General features: G+C 48.3%; 1 long non-coding RNA gene across 1 annotated transcript; it reads left to right on the forward strand.

Moving 5' to 3' along the window:
* Nucleotides 1-11175: 11175 nt before the first annotated feature.
* On the forward strand, nucleotides 11176-20457 carry LOC142571965 (uncharacterized). Its single transcript, XR_012825987.1, has 3 exons — nucleotides 11176-11320; nucleotides 19939-20179; nucleotides 20249-20457. It is a non-coding gene; the product is annotated as an uncharacterized LOC142571965 (long non-coding RNA).
* The last annotated feature ends 430 nt before the right edge of the window (nucleotides 20458-20887 follow it).

Genomic DNA, 20887 nt, shown 5'->3' on the forward strand with positions numbered 1-20887 from the left:
GGAGTCCAAGACAGGTCTCTGTCAATTACGACTCCCAACAACCTGTGACATCCGCTGCATAGTATAAGTTTTCCGTTAATAGATATGCCGTAAGCAGACATTGGCTTCCTCGTGAATGCCACCATTGCGCACTTTCCGCATGAAATTTCAAGTCCTTGTTGTTGAAGGTAGCAAGACGTCATTGTGGCTGCCTTCTGAAGCCGAGCGCGAAGCTGAAGTCGTGTTACACCTGATACCCAAATGCGGATGTCGTGCGCATAGATGGAAAGTCGTACGGTGCTTGGCAGATTGTCAACTAATCCACTGAAGGTCACATTGAAAAGCGTCGCGCTAAGCACTCCGCCTTGAAGCACTCCTCGGCTACCGTAATGCTCAGATGTCGGGCCATTTTCTGTGTGCACGTAGAATGATCTCCTCTGTAAGTAGTTGCACACCCACATAAGTTTCTTACCACCAACTCCGACGGCTTCTAACGCGCTAAGGATAGTTTCATGGGTGACATTATCATAAGCCCCTTTAACGTCTAGAAAAAGAGCAACACGTAGTCGTTTATAGGCCTTTTGGTGTTTTGGTGGTGAGATATACAAAAGTTTTTGAGAACCCTAAGGATGCAGTCCCTCTTCAATTTGGGTGATCCACCAGACTCCAGATGAAGCCTGTGTGACCCATGAACTTATGCGGGGAGAAGCAACGCTGTTGTACCACATCAGAACCAACTCTGCATAAATGAAGTCCGTGAATACACGCAAAGTGCCTCGAGCGGCCTGTCGCGCGGCAATTTTGCGTCCATTTGCGGCTTCACTCACGCTCGGAAAAACTTTTATGTAGCACGTATTGAGCAACAGAAAGTATCGGGAGTTTTTTATGTCGCTCAACAATTTTCTCAATGACACTTTTAAGCTAATTATAATATTTGAGAAGTTGATTAATTTATTACGACTAATTATCTAATTAGACGGAATGAAAAATAATTCTAGTATCTCTAAGCGATGGCAGTGTTACGTTTCGCCTACGACGCGCGGTATAGCCGGCGCGGATGCAACGGACGCTGGGGCTTCGTTCAAAGCGGCAGACATTTTGGCCCGTTCGGCGCCGCCGCTACGCCTCCCCGCCAAGCGCGTCCAGGCATGTTCCAATGCCACGTGTCTTCGTGTGCGTGTGTGTGTGTGTGTGCATGTTGGTGCCCACGCTTGTCGAAGCGCGGCAGCCGGGGAGAGGAGATCCCCCAACTGTGAAGCGAGGAGGTCTGAGCGGCGCCGGCCCGGCGGATGCGTCACCTACGCGTCCCAACGTGCCCGAGCGGCGCCGGCCCTGCGGATGCGCCACCTACTCATCCCAACGTGCCCGAGCGGCGCCGGCCCGGCGGATGCGCCACCTACTCATCCCAACGTGCCCGAGCGGCGAAGTCACGTGCGCGTCTATAGAGGCGTTCCTTCTTGCCCTCAACTGCGAGAGTATAAAAGCAGCTGCCCCCGGACGCCAAGGGAGAGGCTCCGATTTCTTCTGTTGAGTAACGTGCACTCCCGTCTCTCTACTTCGGTCGACCTGACCGCCCGCTCTTTGCGATGCTAGAATAAACAAGTTGTTCTGTTACGAGTCGACTCATGCTTTGCTGGGACCTTCGGATGCTTCCAGTTGTGCCCCAGGCCGCCAGGCCAACGCTACCCTTGGGGCTTGCGACCCAGGTGCAACAACGGGCGTCAGCGCTGAGTTCCCAACAACTGTCTGCCAGCGGTGAGATCGCGACAACGGAGGCCAGCAGCGAAGATCTGCAGTTGACTGTATGCTGAGCAGCACAACGACCATCCGGGAGCAGTGCAACGAGCCCTGTGTGATGACTGGTTGCCTGCAGCGGAACGACTGCGCTGAATTCTTGGCTGCGAGGTTTGGTGAGTGCGGGACTTTCTTCTTCTGAGTTTTGCCAGGCTTTTGTTAGTGTCAGAAACAGAGCTGGTAATTGTGGTTGTCGTTGCTGCCGGGTTAGTTTACGGCAAGACAATAATAGGCAGTAGAGAAAGCAGCATTCAGAGCAGCCATGGATTTGAAGTCGTTGCGCAAACCGAAATTGCTGGAGCTTGCAAGAGAGTTGGGTCTGGATGTCTCGGACAAACTCAGAAAACCAGAACTGCTAAGGGCTATTCTTGAGTTAGAAGCTGAGGATGACGAGCTGTCGGAATGCCTTGAGACCATTGAGGAGAGGGAGACTGCAAAAAGACAGGAGCGCGAACTTAAAGAACAGAAAGAGAAAGATGAGCGTGAACGAAAAGAACAGAAAGAAAAAGAAGAGCGTGAACGTAAAGAACAGAAAGAGCGAGAGCAACAAGAGCGCGACCGTCAACACGCTTTGGAAATGAAGCGTCTCGAGGTAGAGATGGAACGTGCTCGTAATGGAAGTCAGGCACACGGTGCAGGAGAACGCGTATTGTTCAAAATGACTGACCTGATGCGGCCGTTTAAGCTTGGAGAGGACATTGGTTTGTTCCTGGTTAACTTTGAGCGAACGTGCGAGAAGCAGGGGTTCTCTCGGGAAACGTGGCCACAGCGCTTGCTCACTTTGTTACCCGGCGAGGCGGCCGACGTAGTCGCTCGCTTGAATAGAGAGGAGGCAGAGGATTTCGACAAAGTGAAATCGAGTCTGCTAAAAAAGTACAGGCTGTCAGCGGAGGCGTTCCGTCGGAAGTTTCGGGAAAATGAGAAAGGCAAAAGTGAGTCATATACAGAGTTTGCCTACAGGCTTATGTCAAACATGCAGGAGTGGCTCAAAGAAGAGAAAGCGTTTGGTGACCACGATAAAGTTCTGCAGTGCTTCGGGCTCGAACAGTTTTATAGTCGGTTACCTGAGAACGTGCGGTACTGGGTCTTGGATAGGCCAGACGTTTGTACGGTGGCTAAAGCCGCCGAGCTAGCCGAGGAGTTTGTGACGCGTCGGGCTCGCGGAGCTAAGGACGGTCAAAAGGGTGAATTTGGCTCCAAGTTTAAGAGGCCGAAGTTCACACCCAGGAGAGCAAAGGGGAACACACGTAGTGCGGATGCGAGTGAAAGCAGTCCGACAGAACGTAAGGAGACGGCGGCAGCCGAAGCCGAACGCAGAAAGCGGTTCGAGATGAGGCAAGCGCGCGTTTGTTATACGTGCCAGAAGCCGGGTCACTTTTCGGCGCAGTGTCCGAAAACAAAACCAAAAGTTGTGTTTTTGTCATTATGCAGCACTGACGAGAACATGAAGCTTCTCGAGCCTTACATGCGAGACCTCCTCGTGAACGGGAAAGAGTGCCGAGTGCTTCGCGATTCCGCAGCTACAATGGATGTAGTTCACCCCTCTTACGTAGAACCCCATATGTTCACGGGCGAGTGCGCATGGATCAAGCAAGCCGTGGAAGCTCATAGCGTGTGTCTGCCCGTAGCAAAAGTGCTTATTGAAGGACCTTTCGGAGCGCTTGAGACGGAGGCGGCAGTGTCATCTATGCTGCCCCCCCAGTACCCGTACCTATTTTCGAACAGGTCCGATCACCTCCTGCGCGAGAAGGGGCTTTTGTTTGGTGAGGCTAGCGTTCAGGCCTTAACCAGGTCGAAGGTTCGGGAGCTCGCTGCAAAGGCGGTAGTTGCGGCGCCGACGTTGTCGAACAATCAAAAAGGGTCAGAGGCGCAGCAAGCTGATATTCAGAGCACGCCCGAACTGAATAAAATTGAGTCTGTAACGTTAAAGGCACCAGATACTGGAGAGGAAATTCCCGATGCGGGAAAGTTAGAAGAGCTATCTGCGGATTTGCTCATCGCGCCTACGTCAGACGGACTTAATAGGTTGCTAAAAGTCAGCCGGTCGGCTTTGGTAGCCGAGCAAAAGAAGGATGGCAGCCTAGAAAACATACGCTGCATTATCAAGGAAGGTATCGCCAAGAAAAATGCTCGCTTTGTGGAAAGAGGTGGGGTCCTGTACCGGAAGTATCTAGACCGCAGGGGAGTGGAGTTCGATCAGCTGATCGTGCCTCAACGCTATCGTCAGGATCTGTTGCGCTTGTCGCACGGGGGTTCGCGGTCCGGACACCTAGGAGTTAAGAAAACTAAGGACCGTCTCTTGCAAGAGTACTATTGGCCAGGGTGTTTTCGGGACGCAGACCATTTCGTGAGGACATGTGACACCTGTCAGCGGGTGGGCAAACCAGGGGACAAATCGAGGGCGCCGTTGAGATTGGTACCTATCATTACGGAGCCTTTTAGACGGCTCGTTATTGATACAGTGGGACCTCTGCCGGTAACAGCCACGGGGTACAGACACATTTTGACTGTGATCTGCCCAGCGACAAAGTTCCCTGAAGCAGTGCCGCTTAAAGAACTCAGCTCAGTTGAGATAGTCAATGCACTACTGTCCATATTTGCGCGAGTTGGTTTTCCTGCGGAAATCCAATCAGATCAGGGCACAGTGTTTACTAGCGCTTTGACGACAACTTTTCTCGAAAGGTGTGGGGTAAAGCTGTTACACAGCTCAGTGTACCACCCACAGTCGAATTCCGTTGAGAAGCTCCACTCCGTCATGAAGCGCGTGTTGAGAGCATTGTGTTTTGAACATCAAACTGACTGGGAGCTGTGTCTGCCTGGGGTGATGTTTGCATTAAGGACCGCGCCGCATGCGGCTACGGGGTTTTCGCCAGCTGAGCTGGTGTACGGTCGCTCGCTGCGATCTCCGCTTCGCATGCTTCGAGAATCGTGGGAAGGCAGGGGCGACGACCCAGTCGTGGTGGAGTACGTGCTTAAGCTCCTCGAATGCTTAAGAAGGGCACAGGAGTTGTCAGGTGAAGCAATGGCAAAGGCCCAGCAGAGGGCCAAGGTTTATTATGATCGGACAGCCAGGGCCCGTCGTTTTGAGGTGGGCGATGAGGTCATGATATTGCGCACATCGCAAAAAAACAAACTAGACGTGCAGTGGGAGGGCCCAGCACGAATTGTTCAAGAACTGTCGGACGTCAACTACGTGGTGAGTCTGCCAGGAAAGCGGAAAGCACAGCAAGTTTACCACTGTAATCTGCTCAAACCCTATAAACAACGGGAAGCAGTGGTGTGCATGATGGTAAACGTTCCTGAAGAGCTTCCGGTCGAGCTTCCGGGACTAGGCTCAGTGACGAACAGGGAAGACACCGATCAAGTCATTAGTGACTTGATCAGTAAAGCATCGCTGTCGCCTGAGCAGAAAACCGAACTACACCAGCTCTTACAAGAGTTTCAAGGTCTGTTCTCTGAGAGGCCTGGTAGGACTTCTGTCCTTACTCATGATATAGAACTTACCTCCCCAGAGCCAGTACGATCCAAGGCGTATCGGGTGTCATCCCGCCAGAGCGATATTATGGAGGCTGAGGTAAAGAAAATGCTACAGCTCGGAGTTATTGAGGCGGGTGAGAGTGATTATACCTCCCCTTTGATTTTAGTTGAGGTACCGGGCAAGGAACCTCGTCCTTGCGTCGACTACCGCAGGCTTAATTCCATCACTAAGGATCAAATTTATCCGATCCCTAACATCGAGGAGCGCCTTGAGAAAGTTAGTAGCGCTCAGTTTATTTCCACCCTAGATCTTGTCAGGGGTTATTGGCAGGTTCCACTTACAGAAGAGGCTAGTAGGTATGCGGCGTTCATTTCCCCAATGGGAACATTCCGTCCTAAAGTGTTGAGTTTTCTGCTTTTCAAGCCTCATGGATAAAGTGTTGCGGGGACAGCAAGAATTCGCTTACCGTATCTAGACGACGTAGCGATATTCTCCGCATCCTGGTCTGAGCATATGGCACACTTGCGGGCAGTGCTAACCCGCCTGCGCGAAGCGGGCTTGACAGTCAAGGCTCCTAAGTGCCAGTTAGCACAGGCCGAGGTTGTCTACCTCGGTCACGTGATTGGTCGGGGTCGTCGCCGCCCCTCTGAAATAAAGGTGGCCGCTGTGCGAGACTTCCCGCAACCGCGCACGAAGACCGATATTCGGTCGTTCTTAGGTGTCGCCGGCTACTATCAGAGGTACATCCCCAGGTACTCTGATATCGCGGCTCCCCTGACGGATGCTCTAAGAAAGACAGAGCCGCAAACAGTCGTCTGGGACGAGACAAAGGAAAGAGCTTTTAGCGCCCTAAAGAGTGCCCTAACAAGCCAGCCTGTGCTACGATCGCCAGACTATACAAAAGGGTTCGTTGTTCAGTGCGATGCTAGTGAGCGAGGCATGGGCGTTGTACTGTGCCAACGGGAAAATGGAGAAGTGGAACACCCCGTCCTGTATGCTAGTCGTAAGCTGACCAGTCGTGAGCAGGCGTATAGCGCCACCGAGAAAGAGTGTGCGTGTCTCGTGTGGGCCGTTCAGAAATTGTCATGCTATCTAGCCGGCTCGAGGTTTATCATTGAGACGGATCACTGCCCTCTCCAATGGCTGCAGACCATCTCTCCCAAAAATGGCCGCCTCCTGCGCTGGAGCCTCGCTTTGCAACAATATTCCTTTGAGGTGCGTTACAAAAAGGGGAGTCTCAACGGTAACGCCGATGGCTTAAGTCGAAGCCCCTAACGCGGGAATCAGCCTCAAAATTGTTTGTTACTGATGTTTTTCTTCCTGAGGCAGGATTTTTAACATATTGCTTTTGTTTAGTGTTTCAAAGTGATGACATGCTTTCTAGTGCAATTTTCCAATTTGTGGACGCGTTCTGAGTGCTGCTAGACTACTGTAAGGAACTAGGCAGTGGTATAAAAGGGGAAAGAGCCTGGCAGGGCTTAGTGAGGGTTGTGCCGTGCTTGCTGACTGAGCGGTTGAGTTTCAGCGTAGTTCTAACGCTTGCCGGGAACGAGAACAAAAATGTGAACTCTCCCGAAGTCACTTTGCAGTGTCCTGTGTGAACCTGAACGAGAGAACGAGGCCTTCTCTGTGCGCTGCGCTCAAGAAACGTCGAGGGACGCCCGACTTCGGCTATGAGCATCATCGAGCGACATCCCTCCGGACAGCGGATGCAGTCCCCTGACCATCGGGATCTCCTTCCCCCGGCGGGGCCGTCTGTTACGTTTCGCCTACGACGCGCGGTATAGCCGGCGCGGATGCAACGGACGCTGGGGCTTCGTTCAAAGCGGCAGACATTTTGGCCCGTTCGGCGCCGCCGCTACGCCTCCCCGCCAAGCGCGTCCAGGCATGTTCCAATGCCACGTGTCTTCGTGTGCGTGTGTGTGTGTGTGTGCATGTTGGTGCCCACGCTTGTCGAAGCGCGGCAGCCGGGGAGAGGAGCTCCCCCAACTGTGAAGCGAGGAGGTCTGAGCGGCGCCGGCCCGGCGGATGCGTCAGCTACGCGTCCCAACGTGCCCGAGCGGCGCCGGCCCTGCGGATGCGCCACCTACTCATCCCAACGTTCCCGAGCGGCGCCGGCCCGGCGGATGCGCCACCTACTCATCCCAACGTGCCCGAGCGGCGAAGTCACGTGCGCGTCTATAGAGGCGTTCCTTCTTGCCCTCAACTGCGAGAGTATAAAAGCAGCTGCCCCCGGACGCCAAGGGAGAGGCTCCGATTTCTTCTGTTGAGTAACGTGCACTCCCGTCTCTCTACTTCGGTCGACCTGACCGCCCGCTCTTTGCGATGCTAGAATAAACAAGTTGTTCTGTTACGAGTCGACTCATGCTTTGCTGGGACCTTCGGATGCTTCCAGTTGTGCCCCAGGCCGCCAGGCCAACGCTACCCTTGGGGCTTGCGACCCAGGTGCAACAACGGGCGTCAGCGCTGAGTTCCCAACAGCAGCCAACACTACCTTGGTTCTGTCCGGCTACATAGCATTCGCATACTTCTGAACTCTAACTAAAGTTGACTGGGACACACTGTATAACCAGTGACACAGATGCTGGTCAGTCCAAGAGTCGGGAGCTCTGAGCAGCCGCGGAGCAGCAACTGGCTTCTGCTAAGTTGAAAAGCTGATATTTCGATTTTCCGTCTTGTTTAGTCGCGTTATGTTTTTAAGCATATCATGATACGAGGCACAATGCTATTGCCCAGCCAAAATATCTGCCGTGTTACGTTCTTTGAATAGGAAGAGGCAAATTTTTAAAGCCAGTGCAGTAGAGATAACGAATTTTTTTCAGCATTACTAGCGACAGTAAACATCAGTGAATGCTTAATAATCACTTAGTAACCAAATATTTAAATAAAATCTCCTAATTAACACTTAAGTAGTTAGGGCACATGTAACAAATATGGCACTGAAGCCGTTCAGTGATCGAGGCACGTCCACTCCGCAGGAATCCCTGGAATATAGCAATTGACTTATTCTTCGAATATATATGTAGTGGTGGTGGTTTAATGTGGAAATTGGAGCTTACTTCTGCAGCCCGACAGGGAGCACGGCACAGCGTCAGGCGAAGGAGAAGTGCGAATTAAAGAGGAGATGAAAGGAAGAGAAGGAGAGCAACAGGAGTCTCGTCAGTTCATGGAGGAGGCTGATGATGAAGGCAGCGGCTGGCGGGGTTCGGACGCTTATCAGGAGGCGGTGATCCCGTTCGCCTCCGCAAACTCCAAGAGGTTGTCAATGCTGAGAGCTTGGAGTTGAGCGAGGCCCCTGTAAGCCCTGATCGGCGGTGGTTGATGAGACTCTGCATACTGGCTTCGAGTCGCAGAGCACTGCCTCCGGTTACCCAGGAGAGGTCTCAATATTCATTCGTGTATTTAGCTTATTCGCTCATACACGAAGAAAGCTTTGGAGGAAAACACCTGGCACAATGCATTTCTCTGCAAGCTTGGGGAGGATTATCTCATGGAATCTCAGGATTCCAACCAAGTGTGCATGCCTTGAACACTGGCGGAGTATTATTAAACTGGGTTTAAAAAATAAACTAGACCTCAATTAACTAATTTCAGGTAATTACCCATTATTTCAGTGAATCTGACAAATTCGCTCACCTACACCGCCATTGGCCATTCGGTTGCCCGAAAGGAAAAAAAATTTTATCTTCTCTGCACTGGCAGTGAAAAATTAAAATCGTCTCTTATAGTTTTAAACACATGATAACTTGCTCATACACACACTATAGGCTCACTCAAGAGGTCACAATCTTCCCTTTTAATGAAGTGTACATCGCTGCTGGCAGACCAGAATATCTACTTGCGAATGGCCGACCCGTTTGTGAGCGGGAGCTTAAGCACTGCGTCATTTTAAGCCCTACGTCCTAGACGTACTAGCGTTTATCTAATGTTTGCCATTTCTGATACCATTTTACCGTATTTCTGAGTGCCGATAACGAACGCGTATTTAACAGCTTATTAATGACGTGAGGGCGTTAAGAAATTTGAAGATGAGCTTAAATAGTCTCATGAGAAATGCTTCACAAATACTATTGAATTAACTGCTCAAAAAAGTGAGCAATCTATCTTCTATCTTGACGATATACTGTCAAATATACCACACTGTAACCACAAAACCCTCAAAGTTGCTGCTTCCTGCACATTTTCGAAAAACTGGGCGCGTATTACAAGACGTTCTTATGCAATAAGTGCCCGTAATTAGAGCAAATGCCAGCCATCCTGATGATGAACATATAAGCTCTGGCAACCGCTTAATAGCAGAGAGCACTTATGAATGAAAATCTTTGTGAATTCGGCCCTTGAAATATTGCGTCAACCTTTATTTCTTTATTTTAAATAGCGCATTTCTGAAAATTTATTAACGTCAGGAAAATGTACCTAAGCTGAATTAATTTCAGAAATTGTTCACATAGAAATAATCAACCACGCGTAAAAAAAACTTCGCGGAAATGTCAAATAACAGGGCCTGTATTAGCAAAAATGTCTTACACTATATAATCGTTCTTAATGAGAAATTCTAGCAAACCCTAATGCTGGACATATTATTAGGGAAGGCGGTTAGCCAATGGCAAAGAACACCAACGAACGAAAAGCTTTGCGAATTCGTGCCTTGATCTGTGTGCAACTTAGGCGCTGTTTTCACGCAATTGTTGCCAAGGTGAAGATGTTTCACACGGCACATTTAAGACAAAACGTTATTATTATATTCAGGCACTTCCGCGGAAACAGCTCTTGTCTGTAGCGAATTTAAATGTTTGAAATCTACTTACTGCGCTACGGGGTCGATATTATTTCCGTATTGAAATTTCTAATCACAGGATATCGACGCTCGTCTACTTGGCTGGGGTCACCTGCCGGGGATTGTCACCGGGGTCCGCTGTTTCTCAGCGGTGGATGGTACGGAAGAAACAGAATATAACACAAGTAATTCTTCATTATGGTGGCCCAGTAGCTGCTGTAACTGCTTCCCACACGTTACGTATGGATGCAGCGAGTGTGCAAAAGCAGGTTGGCGCTCTTATAGACCACCGTAACAGGCATCATTAGCAAAATGATATGGCTGTCACACATCTTTCTGAGAATAGGCATGACCGCGTGCCAGCCCTTAATGCCCTTACATTTGTATATGCGCCCTCGTACAACATCACTGCGCAAGTCCAAATCAGACGTGTTTCTACAGCTCTCCCTCCAACTGCAACGTATACGCAAAGAACGAAAGCAGTAAGACGATAGCACTCGTTCTGTCCGCTTGTATTATTCTTATGTGTCCCTTCGCGCTATAAACTATAGATATGTTACCGTACCAACTCGCCGAACCTTCTATCCTTTTGCAGTAAGACGAAAAATAATAGCAAGAACAGCAGTTGCGAGCGCGCTGTTGTACGATCTATTTATCGGACCATATTTCTCGTAATTAACACTATCGCGGGATAATACTTCATATCTATATTCAGTCAGTAGAAAGCGCTTCTCCATCTCAAGTTTTCGATACTTCGATTCCCTCTTTGAACATTGACATATTTTCTTTCATTTTATTTTTCCTGTTTTTTTTTTAACATCCTGACCCCAACACTACGGCTCCAGTACAAAGCAGGATATACATCAACACTGTTGCATCACACGGAAAGCCCACGGAGGTCAACCCGTACCCAAAACTGTGTTTTGGATACGAAAAAGAAAAGGTAAGCAGCAAACGTTCGGGTGCGCGTGTCGACTTCGTAACTTGCGCAGCGATTGTTCCGTCACGGCAGAGAAACAAGACTGCACGGAACTTGACAGGTTTTCGCGTCCTGTGTTCTTCATGCACATGAACGAGCCGCATCCGAGTACTCGTGACCGCGAAAAAAAAAAAAAGCAACGCACATGACTAGTGCGCACAGAAACAGGGCTGCACACGCGTCAATACTTCATTTTTTTTCTTTGTGCAATGTGTGCTGTAATTGTGCGATACTCGCACTCAGCTACTCGAGAAGCATGTTCAGTCGTTTCTAAGCAAGAACACAGCAGGTGCCTCCTTCAGCGATGTCGTACGTGAGTACGCAGATTATTCTATGTTCTTTGTGGACTGCAAGGGAGAAAATAATAAAGCGCCTCTAACTGGCGGCGCACGCGATATAAAAGTGTAATGCTTCTATCTCGGACACATTGCACTGGCCCACTGATTGGTTATGTTCCTTAGTATGTCCGTTAATTGTTGGTGTGAAATGATTCTCAAACTTGTTTCGTCTCAGTCTTACGTAAGCAGGTAGGAGCTAGAGCTTTCCCTGCGACTGCGTGTAGTGTGCAAAGCATAGAAAACTTTATTGTACTCATCTCGATGGTGGTACGCTAAGAGCAGATGATGATAGAGATGACAAAGCAGCGTAAAAATGCAGCACATTTGCGCGCGGTACAAATCTGATACGCGTCTTAAAAACCAAAAAGATTATAGCGTACCAGATGTCGTTTAGTATCTCTCATAAATTGCCTCAAGGCTAATTGGATAATTACGTAGATCTCGCAAAAAAAAAGCTTGGCGACGTCCCAAATGCTGTGAAGCAGACGACGCGGTAGCTCCGTTCAAGGAGACGATGTCGCAGGATGCTCTCGCTAAATTGTCTCCGTGGTATATCGTGATCGCATTAAAGAAGATGCACTTACCGGCATTCAGAGACAAGCCGACTGCAGCGCTTTCGGAACCAGCCGTCGCAGGCGACTGATAACCGCAAACGCGCTGTGGCCCGCTGCTGGCCACGCCGTTCCTGCGGTCCTCTCTAATTCATCATCATCATAACAAAAACATGACGACTAGATGACGGCCGCCTACAGGCACTGGAACTTCTGACCGGAAACTACGGTACTACGGGTTCTGCGTGGCCTCAGAATCCGCGCGCACAGAAGACGGAGAGACCTATCAGCAGTGAAAAAGATTATGCATACTAGGTAGCCAGCAAACGGACGCATTAGACAGGAGTGATCATGTAATTAAACGGTGCTTTGCCGAACAGGGGTGCCTTGACTCTGATGACGTTGTGCCCAGTTCTTGTTTTTTTTTTTCGTGCTCTTCCGGAGCCTTTGTGCCAGATATCAAAACGTTCTCACATGGACAGTGCTTCCAATTTCGTTGCGAAATGAACCAAACGCGCAAGAAGCGGGAATCTTTCTGTGTGTGTTCGCGCTAAATGTACAGCCGGAAGCAGCGAATTCATAGGACTGATGACGACTGTGCATCGCTCGAACGATGTCACTCCTGCGGTAGCCACAGGAGCCGATTACGGGAGGGGGGGGGGGGAGGGGGGCTGCGTGGCCGGAGCCCCTTCCGAAGTTTTCCGGGAGGGAGGGAGGAGACGAGGGCAGAGCCCCTCTCTGGCGATGCCGAGGCCTCCCGCTCTCCCTGCCCCCCTAAACTGTCATTACCAGAGTTCTGTTACTTTCATCATTTGAGGTTTCTTTTGAGCTGCCTCTACAAGTAAAGACCACGCAATTCGCACGGCATTTACTTTCCGTGCAAGTTGTAGCTTACAAGAGCTCGGCGGCCGCTGATGAAGTAAGTAAATACGAAAGACACAGCCGAGGATAGAAGAAACGCATATAAAGAAATAAATGTACGCTGTTGTTGCACATCGGTGTTGAAAGCAGCATACGCAATTTAGGTGCATGGGATGTGGCAACGCACACTGCATGCTTGCGCTGTCGGCCACTGTGCACATGTTGAGCATTGCGCGCGAATTATGAATGTTAAGATGCAATTCCCCAGTAAAAAGGAACTATCAAACCTGCCAGTGGCAACTCGGTACTTGTGGCAGTTAGGTGCAAACCACTATGTCCGGCGCATTCGTTCTGTTCATGTCACCTTACAACCGTATGGATAGGTTAATCAAGCGTATAAACTTCAAGGAGAAGTGAGAACACACCAACACCGTAGTGTTACGCCAGAGATTTGTCTCGCACTTTGTCCTGGTTCAATGGCCACGGAGAAGTCCAGCATATCATGTAACGATGATGGCAGCGTCGGCATCTTCAACGGCGGAGTCCTTGTCTATAACACCTAGTGTTGCTTCGTTGCCTCCACTTGTATTTTCCGAACAAGTTGGCTGCACAAGTCGGGAAAACGGTTTTCTTTTCCATTTCATAACATTAATCTCAGCTCTTTGTCGAGACGGGAGCTGGACCATTGTGGACTATTGATTCCCTACACTTTAAGAAAGAATCTTGTGACTTCACGGGCCTTCTTTGTTACGGTTTTCTTCGGCAGATTTCCTTAATTTCCTATGATCCCTCCCGCCGAGTGGGTGATCAGGGCGCCAGCAAGGGCGCAGCTTCGTGCACGCCAATTATGAATGGCAAAAACAAGGCAAATTAAAATAATAAGTTATTACAACATACAACCCCGAAAATACTGTAGTGGACAAAAGTCCCCAAGGTGCGTGACCTACAACGAGGTGCTCGGCTTTACAATCGGCGGCAGATCGTTTTTTCTTTCGCTTTTTTTTCCTCTTTTTTTTTTGCGTAGTCTTATATAAGGGTGCATGTACACGTCGTATTAAACGGTACTTGCATGCACCTCTATACTGTGGCGAACAAACAAAAGTGGACGAACTGACGCTGGACTGCATATCAGTCTTGGGAAGGAAAAGAAATGTGTGCATGCATGGATCGATGAAGCCAAACTGGAGATAACGCCTTTTATTGTATGTAATAACCACCCATTTTATCAACGTTGCCCAATGGTAGGTATTATTGGATCTTGCCGTTGAGTGCGGGAGTTGGCCGACGTTGAGGAGGATATTGAGATGAAAACTGGAGGTTTATTTGCATTATTTACAGTAAGAATACAAAGAAATTAACAGTAATGAAGTCATTGACGGCTGGCAGCAAGTCGGACACTGCGGCCCGTGGCAAGAAGCCCGAAAGAGATTAATGAATGAAGGAATGCTCTTCTCTGCTCCCTGTCTCTGTCTTTTAACCCCTTAGGTGTCTTGGGGTCACGTTATTTTCGGCCAATCGTCGGGCCCGATCAGATGTCATTTTCCTCCAATGGTAGGCGCCCGTGCGAGTGCAGTCACATTCGGCTCAGGGGGCCGCTCCATGGACTTCACTGTCCGAGGGCTGACTTTCCACCGGTATTGCCTCCAGATCTGCAACTGCCGTCAAAATCGGCAGAGGGTGTGGCTCCGAGGGCTTCACGGTGACTTACAGCCCGCGTTGCCTTGGTGTTGCATCCCCGTCTGAAAGCGCTCAGCTGGGGGAGACGGGTTCGTTTTCGGGCGACCTTTCAGAGCTGCAAAACAACTTCGCTCAGGACCCAGATTACCTGGAACCGTGCCAGGCTCCCGTTTCACTTTTGGGAAGAGCCAAACAGTGGGACAATAGCTCCACATGCGGCGCACGAGGTGGGTCGGGGTCGCCAACTTGTCTGGACGTGCTACGCCTCAGGAACGTGGTAGATGCGCTTCTGCGCACCTTAATTAGGTGCGACGGCGATTCGATGTGGTCTGGTGAACTCGAAGGATGCCAGGAAAAGGGCCCGTATCTAACAGTATGCGAGTGCTGTGAGTTGTCAGGAAAGCAAAACAATCAGGAAATTATGCGTATGCAACGGAACGTGGCAATGAGTGGAACTGAAGCTTCTTAATTTAGCTGCTTGTGTTAATAATGTTCATGTCGTCTTGACGTTTTGCGATGATACATTATTGTAACTAATGTTACCTTATCTGACTGCCATGCTTACATTATGTAGATGCTATGTTGATGTCTTGCATGTGATGATATTCCTTTTTTCAATCAATATGCAGTAATGAATGAAATAATGAAGCATCAATAAACGCTGCTATTCGCAGCACCGAATGTGACACACTACGTGTAGCGGCTTGCATGGTCAACCTTGTGCCTGTAGTGCGGAGGTCGACATCTCATGCTGCCACGGTGCTGAGCCGGGTTAATATTTCTCACCAATACAGTGCACTTTCAATATGGTTACTTCGGGTTTACTACATGCAGACTTGGAAACCACCTTCACAGAGAAAACCCATGTGCAGGTCGTCGCCCTAAAGCCTATACGAAAGGCAATGGCCAACCGGAGGGTTTGAACATTGCCATCGTAATGAAAGCAGAAGCCAAGCAGTACTTCTCGTCGCTCATTCAGCTCAAGCAGAAAGATAGCAAACTATCAATCTGTAACGGCTGGACGGCGCCGGTGAGAGTAAACACTTAAATGACTGTCAAGAGTAGGCCGTCGAGCACATTTGTCTTTGCAACCTATATCAGGGTCTCAAGCTCAAATAGTCTACGCCACGTGGAGAACGTGACATACGTTCGCTTTTCAGGAAACCATAGTACAGCAAGAACAATGTTTCCCTTCGAAGAAGTAAAACGACGAAGTTGCGACGTCCGAAAGGAGCAATCGTTTCCTTTTTCAGCGCCAAGCTTTGGCCGCCTGGCTGTTTATAGAGGAATGCAACGCCCGTGTGACTTCCGCCATGCGTTATGGCAAAGGATGCTCTCTCTGACTTCATTGTAAGCAAGCCTATAGTAGAGAAAAAAAAGCGAGGTGGAAAAGGGATATGTTGCGAACGCGGCGCAGGCATCCGTGCCATGCCCCTTCCAATGCGTTAAACTTTTTTCCCGGTACAGCTTTTAATAAAATGGGTGGCCGTTGCTCCCATTTTTTTTTTCCTTTTCGACGCTCTCAGTGGCAGACTACAGTGGTACAGAGTTCAACAACATATACACAACGGTACGCCAACACCGCAAGCTATTTCTCTGGTTGCGGCACAGTGCCTACTTCCCGTGCATGCTGCCAGCAGATCAGTATACCATATCGCAAGCTTTTGAAGTTCTGGACCCCTTCCTCACATCGCAGAACTATCAACTTTTCCATTGGATGATTGGCAACAATAGCAAAAAGCAAGCCAGCCACGGCCACACTTGCGCAAGCCGTGCCACTGTTCCGAGGCCTCGGGACCGAACTCGATGCGGCAGTTCTGCCGTTGCTTCTGTGCGACGATCGGTAGAGGGAAGGAGAGCCCTTTGCAAAACTTAATGAAAGAAACGCAGCGACGACCGAATTGTGCAACTGGCCCATCTGATCCCCATAGCGGCATCGATCAGCGACGGCAGGAGACGGACGGCCAGCTTTCCTGGAATATCGTCAACAAATCAGACCAGCTGTCCAAACCGACGCACGCGTATTACGAGTCTTCTACCGACCCGTAATGGCTGCGCTCAGTGCATTAGTTCATCTCTCTTACAGACCCCATCCACGCCAGCTCACGTGCGACGGAGCCGGTTGCCCAGCGTCTCTTTCTGCCTGCTTCCGTCTCGGCGACTCGGAAGTGTCGGAACGCTCGAGCGAGTCCGGAATTGCAACACCGACGTGTATGATCACTGCATGTAGCGCTGGTGCCCTTGACACAGGGATCCTTCGGAGCCGGGTATTGCCGGGCGCCGCCTATACTGCCGGACAAAGAGTACACACACACACACACACACACACAGATATATATATATATATATATATATATATATATATATATATATATATATATATATATATATATATATATATATATATATATATATATATATATATATATATATATATATATATATATGTGTGTGTGTGTGTGTGTGTGTGTGTATATATATAGAGAGAGAGAGAATTTCGACCACCTGGGGTTCTTTAACGTGCACCTAAATCTAAGTACACGGATGTTTTCGCATTTCGCCCCCATCGAAATGCGGCCGCCGTGGCCGGGATTCGATCCCGCGACCTCGTGCTCAGCAACCCAACACCATAATAATTTTTAGACGTCAACTCTCTTTCACTTTATGAATCCATTGACTTCCCTTTCTTTGCTTGCTTATATTGGACTGATGCACTGATGTAGCGTGACGACAATAAGTTGTTTCATCACCTACAGCCACCACTACTCGTAGCACATCTCGAAAGAAAAAAATATGAATGGTTACTGGCGCTAATATAATGAAGAATAATGCTCTTGATATATCCACACCAAAATAACGAAAGCTCACGCAGGTAGCGAAATGCAGTCGGCCCGTGTTCCATTATACTCGGCACCGTTATAGACACAAAAGAAGCATGGTCGAAAAGCCATTGAGGATGTGCCTATTCTATATTGTCAGATTGTCATGGCAATGAAGAATAGAACATTCAAACGGTGGTAAAGGATTTAACTCTTTCATTTGGCGAACTTCTGCGCAGCGCAGCAAACAACACAGAAAACTCATCGAAAGCAGCGAGCACAGACATTGATCATGGAACTGTGATCTACGAGTTAGGCGCATTGGCTATTTATACACGGGGTCCTTTGTTATCGGGTTTTATATCTTTTGAAATTCGAGAGTTAAAACTCGGGTGTTATTTCTGAAGGCGAAATCTGGTGAGAAATCGGACTTTTCTTGTCCGAATCTTTGCAGCCCGAACTTTGTATTTTTCTGGCAGGTTACAAACAATTAACAGGATCATTGGTCTCCTTCTAGACACAAGCGTTCTATTTTAAACAAGCGAAAACACTCACAGGAACTTCTTATGGGAAGGAGAACGACTCGCAAGTCATGTGGCGAACTCATCTCTACAAATTCTCGTTTTCAGCCATTAATAATACGTTTAAAAGAAACGAGATTACCGAATGCAACAAATAGAGGCCGTTTTTGTGATTTATGCACACGCGTATATGATTCGCTGGAGGTGTGACACTTTCTTTTATCTTACAAGCCCTTGTTGACGTACATTATTATGTGCCTTTCTGAGCATTTCTGTGTCCATCCTAGACCTGTCGGGCCTTTCGTGCTTGTCTGTCGTCATTTTGTTTCACTGGTCCCCAGTGTATACGCTTTTGGAACGAAATTATGTAATCGAACTCTAACAGTAAATCACTCTTTCTGAAGTATTTGGGTAAACATCCTCTCGGCGTTACATCTACCGTTCACAGTGCAGAGCAACGCCAGCACTGTGGTAATTTGCTTCTGATATGACGTTATCGCTGTGTAGGTGTAATCGAGGTGCGGCACATGCGATGCAATGTGTCATCGTTGTATTCGTGCAAACGTAGCTACTAATGAAGCAACAGGCTTTCGTTCACTCAACGGCGTCAGGCGCTGAATGTACTAGTTATAATGTGCGTCTTTCGCTTGAGTGTCAAGCGAAAAGGATGCATTTACCATAGTCAAATATTAGTAATATGGTAAAACGGGACCACATGCTCAAAATAGGTGGGGCTGCGTTCATTAGTTCATTTATCATTTCCTTAATTCAATTACTAAGTACAAGCGATTTCCCCTATGTTGTCTGTCCTTGGGGTCTTTGTTGGCTTCTTACGATTTCAGCAGTTTTGTAACAATTGCACTTATTACTGTAATTTCCAAAAGGTCCAACATCGGGGAGACATCAGGTTTATTCCGATTTTCATACGTTTTGTTCAGGGTGCTCATATCGGGCATTATCGGGTTTTACCAAAGCCACCTAGAAAAAAACAAAAAGGCATCCGCACGCCGTTGTTGCGTCACGCTAGTCGGATCGGCCAGATGGGCCGGACAGTCGACGCCGTCGGCGTCTCCGTGCCTAGGTTCGTTGCGCTCGCAGGGTGTCTCTGCGCGTCGCGGTTACTATGGCTTCGGAAAATTAGTGCTGTCCTTAAAGTGACAGCAACCTAGCAATGCATGTGCTTCGGTTCCAAAGCAGACACGTATAGCTGACGCAAAAAATAAGGGGGAGCCACCGGTTCACTGCAGTCCAACACCCACCGTAGAAAGCAACATTCTTTCATACTTAGATTACTTGACTGGTTACATTCTGTTTGCGTGTATCGTAACATGACCTGTCTTATTGTCCTTGTGTTGTTTGGTCGGGCTAAGACAAGCAAACTGCATGCTGCTTAGTCACCTTAACCTTAGACGGAAAGAAAGAAAGTGCAACACTGCATATTGAAGACACATAATATGCTTTATTCACAAATGATAAAAACTGAATTATGAAACAAACATTTTAAATCTTCCACATACAATTACCATTTTCACTTTTGCATACTGTAAAACAGTCCTCGCTAGACACCCGAATATCGAGGTACATATTATTGGTACATATTTTACGAGGTACATATTTTATTATGGGGTCACGCACAACTCATTCTCATATAGAATAAGCTTCCGCCTTTCTTGTACCATTTCTTGTGTTTCTTTTATTTCCACCTGCCTTGCTTGCAGGCCTTTTTGGTCTTCATAAAATGCTGAGATAATGGTGAAAAGCAAGTAAAAAACGAAACGCCTCCTTTCAACCCTGAAGGAATACATCCAATAATGGACTGCGGTAGCATCGAGAGTTCCAATCATAAAAAGGTATCACGATGCTCTCAAACGCTAGCATTTAGAACGGCCAAAATACAGCGTTTAAATTTTGAAAATGTAGGCAAATAAATCCTAGCTACGCCACAGGTTTCTTTTTACAAGGGTTCTGTCAACACTTAGATCTTTAACAAAACAGAGCTTCATGAATAAAAAATAAAGAGTGAGAAACATATCTCAGGCTTTCAAGGTGTGCAATTTTTGAACATTTTTGGCGTTTCGTAATTTGTCATTTTCTGTGCGGCACATGTTGTTCAGCAGTATATTCGCTGCAGCACTTACAGTGTGCCCCATTACCTCCTGTGCAGGATGACCGAAATCACACACATCTACATCGTCAAAGTCTGGAAGGGTAGCGAACACAAGGCCGACAAGAGTAACTTTCTGCCTAGGAAGGCTGAAAAATCGGGCGGCATATCCTGGTGCCCTGAGCTTGTCCAATGTAATTTCAGTAAAGAGTACAGCATTAACAACAACTGCTCGTGGAAACTTCGGCCCACCCAGTCGTGAAGATAGTGGTCGACGTCTTCGTTCGCCTTCCCCGAAAAGGTGGGTGGCTCTCGCAGCGGTGTCCAGTAGCCAGCCTGACCTGCGTGATTGCTGTCTGGTCCGCCGCAGGTGGGGTCGTTATTGCCTTCTCCGGAATCGGCCATGTCCGCTGCTTGTGGTCGTAAACCGGCCAAGCGTCTACTCCGTCGGACAGTTGGTAGAGCTGGGTCGTCCAGGATCGTCCAAGATTTACCCCGCACGTCCACCAAAGATGTTACGAATGATGTGTATCTACAGGGTGAAACGAGGTCCGAGAGGGAAGCTAAAGGCCAGGCCCAGCCGGCGCAGAGTACCCCGAGATTGCGCGCGCACACTCTACTTCTCTCTCTCTCTCTCCTTTTATATATATATATATATATATATATATATATATATATATATATATATATATATATATATATATATATATATATATATATATATATATATATATAATCCCCACATTTACACTTACGGTTGCAGAAATATATTTTGCTTTCTCGAACACAACACTCCAACCATTATGCCACGTCCTATTTCGGGGAAGAAAAGAGACAACGTAGCACATAGATTAAAGAAGGTAGCTAACGCGCATGATGTGCCCGTCGCTTTGTCAGGACCCCGCTAACTGATAGGTTTATGTAACAAGGTGAATACCCGACAAGGTCAGAGATGCACGGCCGAACAAGTTTAGTGGGTGTGAAGTAGAAGTTGTGCACGGTATAACAC

The sequence above is a fragment of the Dermacentor variabilis genome, chromosome 1 (genome assembly GCF_050947875.1).
Source record: "Dermacentor variabilis isolate Ectoservices chromosome 1, ASM5094787v1, whole genome shotgun sequence".
NCBI lineage: Eukaryota > Metazoa > Arthropoda > Arachnida > Ixodida > Ixodidae > Dermacentor > Dermacentor variabilis.